Source organism: Macrobrachium nipponense, chromosome 15 (assembly GCF_015104395.2).
Source record: "Macrobrachium nipponense isolate FS-2020 chromosome 15, ASM1510439v2, whole genome shotgun sequence".
In the NCBI taxonomy this organism is placed as follows: domain Eukaryota; kingdom Metazoa; phylum Arthropoda; class Malacostraca; order Decapoda; family Palaemonidae; genus Macrobrachium; species Macrobrachium nipponense.
The window spans coordinates 5,678,258-5,686,210 of NC_087208.1; positions in this window are offsets into that span (position 1 = coordinate 5,678,258).

Sequence of the window (7,953 nt, forward strand, 5' to 3'; positions counted from 1 at the left end):
GGATTGAACCCGTTTCTAGTTAGGCTGATATGTTGAAAATTTATCTTATATGGGACGAAATTTTAAAATGTAAAGGTTTATCTGCCGAAAGAATTTTTCTTTTCTCTTCAATACTTTGGGAGATATTAGCATATGAATAGCGTTAGGGCCGGGCCTTAGCGAAAATTATAATGCAATAATTAAAACATCATTTAAATGTGTATTTCTGATATTTTAAAAATAATTTTTATCTTGGATGAAATTGACAGATATGAGGTTTTATCTGCTAAAAGAATTTTCCTTTTATTTTCAATACTTTTGGAGATATTAGCATTTGAATAGCGTTAGGCCTAAGGCAATGATTAAAACATCATCTAAATGTAAATTTATGATATTTTTAAAAATAAATCTTATATGGGATGAAATTTAAAGATATAAGACTTTATCCACAGAAAGGATTTTTCTTTTATCTTCAATACTTTTGGAGACATAAGCATTTGAATAGTGTTAGGGCCGGGCCGCCAGAAATGAATCTGTTTCCAGTAAGACTTCGCTTCGTTCGTAATTATTATTATTATTATTATTATTATTATTATTATTATTATTATTATTATTATTATTATTATTATTATTACTGCGTATGGGACTCAACTGCCATTTCTCTACCCGACCGAGGCCACATGGAGAAACGCCTTGAGATCGAGTACCTGCTGGACACCATACACAAGCATGAAGATCAAGACACCATACGAACACGGACGCCCTGCAGCCCCTCCTCTTGGCCGAGGCCCTCACGGAACGCGGTGATTACAAGAGTGATGTGATCGACAGGCGCCTGAGGGAAGCAGCCAAAGAACTCCGAGCGAAAGAGGATGTCACCGTCCGTCGGGCCGATAAAACCGCTGCATTTGTACTCATCCGCACTGAGGAATACCACCACAAGTTGGATGAGATACTGTCAGACAGCAGCAAATTCCAGAGAATTACTAAGAACCGGTAGATGACATTAAACGTGAGGCCAATAGGATTATTGAGACTGTCAATGCAGCTTCCAATGCCTTCACTTGCTGCCGATCGTAGGGGACTACGACCTTGGCTATATATACGGGAATGTTAAAACCCATAAACCAGGGAACCCGTTACGCCCCATCATTAGCCAAATTCCCGCTCCTACATACCAGCTTGCGAAGAAATTGAATGCTATTTTGACTCCTTACGTTCCAGATGACCACAGTTTGAAGTCCTCTGCCGAGTTTATAGAAGCCCTGAAAACGACACCGTCCGGAGGAGTTATTGCATCGATGGACGTGGAGTCCCTGTTCACGAACGTCCCCGTGGATGAAACAAATCCAGATAATTCTGGATCGTGTATACAGAGACGACTCCACGCCCCCATTAAACTCCAATGAGCATGCCCTCCAAAAACAAAATCCTTGAAATATGTACGAAAAGGGCCCCTTTCTCCACCCACAGAGGCCATATGTACACGCAAAAAGACGGCGTAGCGATGGGTTCTCCCCTTCGGAGTACTTTTCGCGAACTTCTACATGGGTACTGTGGAACGTCGGGTATTCGCCACCATCGAGAAACGTCTATGTACGTCCGATATATTGACGACACCTTCATCGGTGCCAACACGGTGGAAGAAATAGAGCGCCTGCGACAAGCCTTCCACGACCACAGCAGACTCAACTTCACCATCGAGCATTGCCGTGACCGTCGCCTCCCCTTCCTTGACGTTCTCGTCGGGCAACAAGGAAGAACGCTTCGTAACACAAGTGTATACGAAACCCACGAACCTGGGCATGTGCCTGAACGGCGAGAGCAAGTGTCCAGAGAGATACAAACGCACTGCAATCAGCGCCTTCATCAAGAGAGCTCTCACACTGCTCTTCGTGGAAGGACACGCACACTGAATTAGAACGTGTTGCCCAAGTTCTAATTAACAACGGGTATTCCAACCGGGACATCGAAAAAGCCATTCGCAGAAACATCGATAAGTGGTACCAGCAGGAGCCTCGCCCGTCGCCCTTGAAAGACGTCACTCTCTTTTACAAGGAGTATTCACAAGAAATACAAAGAGGATGAACGAGCCCTTCGTAACATCATCGAAAGGAATGTCTCCCCCACGGACCCTGCGAAAAAAGTAAAATTGATCATTTACTATAAAAGCAAGAAGACCAGTGGCCTGATTATGAAAAACAACCCAGCCCCTGTGATGCAGGACCCTCTCAAGAAAACTAACGTTGTCTACCAATACAAATGCCCTGTCCGGAATGCCCGGCGGCCTACATTGGTATGACAACGATGCGATTTTCCAAGAGGATATCCTGCCACGCTCAGGAAGGCGCCATCCATAATCATGCAAAAAACGTCCACAATACCAGGATAACTCGGAAGGACATTATTCCTAATATTGGTATTATCGATAAGGCAGCAGACCACCGTCGCCTCCGCCTCTTAGAGGCCCTACACATCGGGAAGGAGAGACCCAGCCTTAACACCACTCAAGAGACTTCACTCCTCCCGACGGTGGCACGTAGGGCGCTGCCCGCCGGCACCATAGAGCCGATCGAACGGACCAATCAGGTGCCCCTGCCCAATACTATGCTCCCAGCCTCCAGCGTCGCACGCGAAGAGCAGTGCGAGCTTCCACCTCTGCAAGACGGCTTGACTCAGGGACTTAATCCTCTGTTCAGCCAATGAAAACGCAGCGCCCATCAGACAGAGCACCTGGGACACAATAAATACCGCCGAACGACCCCATTCCAATCAATCAACATTCTACCAGCAGACCTCGCAGAGAGCAGACGTGCCGAGAGATCGCTCCCGCCTCCTCGCCGCCTATTGGTAGAGAGAAATCCTCCCTCCCATTGGCTGACAACCGAAACCTTCAAGCTTGTTCTCAGCAACCAAGCTTGAAGAAAGTTGAACTTGCCTCCTATTGGCTGAGAGCACTTCTGCCAGAGCTGCCTTCTCATTGGCTGCTGATACAGCTCTTCAAGCCACTTTTACGACTGCTGCCAAATTGGCGCAAAACTATAAGTGAAATTCCACCCTCCCGTCCATCCCCATCCATCCTTCCCTACCCCCATTCCCCCCCCCAAACTTCCACCACTATCACCACCATTCCTAGTCCCATTCCTACTACCTTCCCAGCTTATATTCTTCCCATCCTACCACTAGTTAGGGCAATCCCTGCCTTGTCTACCTATTCTATTGTTTCAGACCTCATTCTCAACTTCTCAACTTCTTCCAACTAACACCATCAGTAGCCCTTTTGCCCCTGGAGTAGCCGTTGTGAGTCTTAAAACTCTCTAGGGGCACTGGGAGTTCTGCATCGTCCAGGCTCATACTTCTTCAGTAGTGCCTGCATAGGAGTTAGGTATTGGTCACTGCCTTCCATAAAGTGACTGCTAACTATTACTGTAACTCTAATTTCCTTTTAAAAAAAAAAAAAAAAAAAGTTTTTTGGTTCTACCGCCCTTAATATTTGAAATTCTCCACTTTTATTGAAGTTTGTTAAAAAGTTAATAATTTGCACCTTCCCCCTTTTCAAAAGTCATCCTACATTGTTGTATCACAAATTTCTCAAAAATATTCCCAAATTTTGAAATTTACATATTTATCAAAAAGGTTGTGCAAATCCCCTAGATTAATTTAGTATTTTTCACAGAGGGAATTAATTATTCTTCTTTCAGAGGGTAAAATTCTTGCTTAATCATGACATAATGGGTAAAGTTAAAATTAAGGACACTAGTCAGGGACTTGATGAAGAATCACGTCGCCTGGCAATATGGAATACTCTTCAGGAAAAATTTTGCTTTATCCACAAGCTCACTAAAGCTAATAATTACTACTTAGCTATAGCTGATGAAGCCAACATTGAAAAAAATAATTCATCCTGACACCAAACTGGCTCTACACAATAATAAGTTTGAAGTTCTGGACCCCTCATCTGAATGCTTCACGCACATTGGTCATAACCCAGGCTGACAGTTTGGTATATAATCTATCCGATGAAGAGCTCAAGTATGAAATTGAACAACGTAATGTGTGTAAAGGTTACTGCAATCATCAAGCTTCCCAACACCAAACCACATTCAAGGTAAAACTAGAGTCTACCCAAATGGTGAGAGACTGTCTCATCAAAGGACTTCTCATCTCTGGCCAATCCTTTCCACCTAGATTCCTAAGCCAGGAGATCTACGCTGTTCCACCCCAGTGTATGAGATGCTACAGCTATGAGCACACAAAAAAGAACTGCCCCAAGCCAAGTAACTATAAAATCTTGCTCAAATATGTGCCTCTGAGGAACAACTATTGGACCGATGCACCAACCAGGAAAATCCAAAGTGCATCACTTGCAATGGGGATCACCCAACCATGGCTGCAAGATGCCCAACCAGGAAAGCTTTGACCAAGGACCAGGCTAAAACGATCAGGAACCAACAATCCCAGAATCACTCCAAACAAGACTTCGCCCAAGCCACAGCCTCAACTGCGCCGAATAGTCAAAACACACCCAACAACAACATCTCACTTCATCAGCTCACTGTAATCAACACAGCTATAATAACTGCAAATTTGAGTGAAACAGTTGAACCGGGCACTTTCCAATCAATGATGGACGCTTTCTACAAAGCTAATGGCCTACCGTTGATCAAAATTCCTACAGAGGCTATCCAGCTAGCTAAGAAAGTCTCAACATTGCTAAAGTCAGAAAATCAAAACAACACCAGCCCCAATCAGCCCCTGACATTGATGACGACATGGAAATGAAGAAGCCAAGAGGAAAAGAATACAAAGCGATTCAGACTCTGAAGTTGAAATGCCTTCACACCCGGCAAAAAAACAGCCACTTCAACTATCACAAGCAACAACCTCATCCTACAATAATACAGACCCTGAAACACAAGGAGCTATGGCTCTTCCAAGCCTCCCTTCCATCAACCAGACCAAGAAACCCAAAATTGGACTTAGACTTTACATTTCCATTAACACGGCAAACCCCAAAAACCCTACCCACAATACCCTCAGCGGATGATTTTTGAATATAAAACGATGAAGTACATTTTCACAGAGGAATTAGATAATAATACAGTCAAACAATATATTACTGATGCAACAATAGAATTGACAAATATAGTAACAGGATCACGAGGATAAACCATGATAAATTCCAAAAATTAAACTCAGGATTCTTTGACTTAACGAAAGGAAAAACACCATAATGGACCACTCTCACAGTCATCCAACATAACGTACTGAAGTGGACCTTCCTTCGTAGTAAGGAACTAAGCACATTTATTCTTCTTTCTCCCCACATCTTATACTTCTCAATTCCACAGGGATACCCAACTCCACGCGCATTAAGATCTGGAACTACAACGTTTTCCAATGCAACACCACTAACGATCAAAATGCCGGGACAGCAATAGCAGTAAGACGGGATATCTCAGTCAAAATTAATAGACGGATTCAATCATGACCTAATCGCAGTAGAACTACAGACAGTTCGGGGACCAGTAATCATAGCACGACTTATTTACCTCCCAGGAACCCAGTATTTCCTCAGCAGGATATCTTGTCCTTAATGAGACGCAATATACCCAGTCTATTTACTAGCAGACCTAAATGCAACTCACCCGGCCCTGGGCCACAATAGTACTAATCCCAGAGGCACCTTAATTCAAGGTCTTATGAACAGGAATCTAGTTTACTTTCTAGGACCAGATTTTCAAACATATTTCAGCAGAAGATCCAAGGGCAAACCTGACATCCTTCTGTCTAACAGATACCACATTTTCAATTATTCAATCACTCAGGGTCCTCTAACTTCCTCAGACCACATACCTATACTATTAAAACTTACTGTGAGACCTATTATGGTAGCCATCAGCCAACACTCGATTTGACTCCAATGCCAACTGGGACGGCTTCAAGGATATTCTCGACGACTCTCTCTCCAACTATGACGAACCTGATAACATCAGAAAGGATAAAACCTATATCGATGACAAAATAACTTTTGGTACAGGATGATCAAAGAAGCCACAGAACTTTGTATACCCCTCAAAACTTTCAGGATCTTACCATATTCTAAAGAAACAGAGAATCTTAAGCAATTACAATATTGCTATAAACAAGCCCTAGTTTTAATTAATAATCATGGCCCATCACTGCAGCTATTAGAATACTTACAAAAATATTAAAGAAAGAATTAAAATAGAAGCTAGGGAACTCATGAAATTCGACTTGGGAGACACTTCTAAATAAAATCGAAGGAATCTACAGAGACCCAGGAAAGTTCTGGAAAATGATCAGAAGGCTTCTGGGTTCAGATACTGAACCTACAGCTTACATCCTCCATAACAACAGGAAGATCTTTTCACCCAGGATCAGGAACCAATTTTCAGAGAATACTGGTCTAATATCTTCAAAATAAACCCATGGGAGAATCTAAGGTTTGACTTGCAACATGAACAACGAGTGATTGCAGCACTACATGAACATGATGACCAAATAATACCATACGACACGGTAGACCTAGACAGATTAGATGTTGAAGACCAGTTTATTAAACCAATTCAACTGCAAGACATCATCAAAATAATCATAATTTTAAAAACAAAAACAAAGCACCTGGCCATTCTAGAGTAAACAAAATTATTATTAAGCATCTTCCCAACTCCATGCTGGTCTTCCTAAGAGTCATTTTCAATGAAACCATAAGTATGGGGTACTGGGACTGGCAGTTCTTTTTTCAGAAAGCACTACTTCCCTTTGTGGGGAAAAAGGGTAAAGATCTAACCATGGTTTCAAACTATAGACCAATTTTCCCTTCTAGAAATACCTGGTAAGATCCTGGAAAAAATCATACAGATAAGGTTTAATGAGTCCTCGAAGATAATTTACTAACCAATAATAATCAATATGGGTTTACTCAAGGCAAAGGAACTCAGCTTGCATTAACTAGACTATATGAGTACATAGCAGTCAAGAAGAGCTTAGGAACACGGCTGCAACCTTATCTCTAGGGATGTCAGTCGAGCCTTCGATAAAGTCTGGCATGACGGTCTAAAATACAAACTTTTGGAGGCGCAATTGCCAGATTTACCAACCAGACTGCTATGTAACTTTCTTGACAACCGGTGGCAAGAATTAAAATTAAAGACTTCATAGGACCAGAGTTCCAGTTACAGTCAGGGGTCCCTCAAGGTAGTATTCTCTCTCCATCACTCTACAACTTCTACATTAAAGACACCCCTCCTCCATCTCAAGGTTGCCTTCAAATTATGTTCGCAGATGATCACACCCAAGTAAATAACATATCCTACCAAAGCCAAAGGTATGCTGCAAAGGAAAGACTATTAGAGAAATACAGAAAATCAACAACTACGAAAAGAAATGGAAAGTAACTACAAATATCAATAAATTCCAGCTCCTCTCAATTTCTGCTCGACGTCCATGGATATCATAGTCAACAATAGGAGAATCCATATAACCAACAAGTCACAATTCTTGGGTGCAAATTTCAAAAATCAGGCATTCTTCCCCATGTACAGGCGAGAATAGCTACCGCGAGGAAACGGTACGGTCAGAGATTAAAAGATTCAGAGGACTCTCGGCAAAAACTCAACTCAAACTATACAAATCACTAGCCAGGCCCACAGCTAGAATACCCAGCCATCATATTTGGAGCACTTAGCAAAACAGTACTAAGTAAAATGCAAGCAGTTCAGAATAAAGCTCTGAGGCAAGCATATAGGGAAAGTCCCCCCTACTTCAACACAATAAGAGAGTTGCATAATCACTCAAATTTGGAGCCTCTGAATGTCAGGTTCCATAGACTTGGGCAGAAAACTTGGGACAAATTAAGTATAGAGGATGAAAACTTATTCACAACCACTAGAGATCTCACCATCAACCAAGTCAGAGATCACTACTGGTGGAGTAGACTTGAGCCAAAGG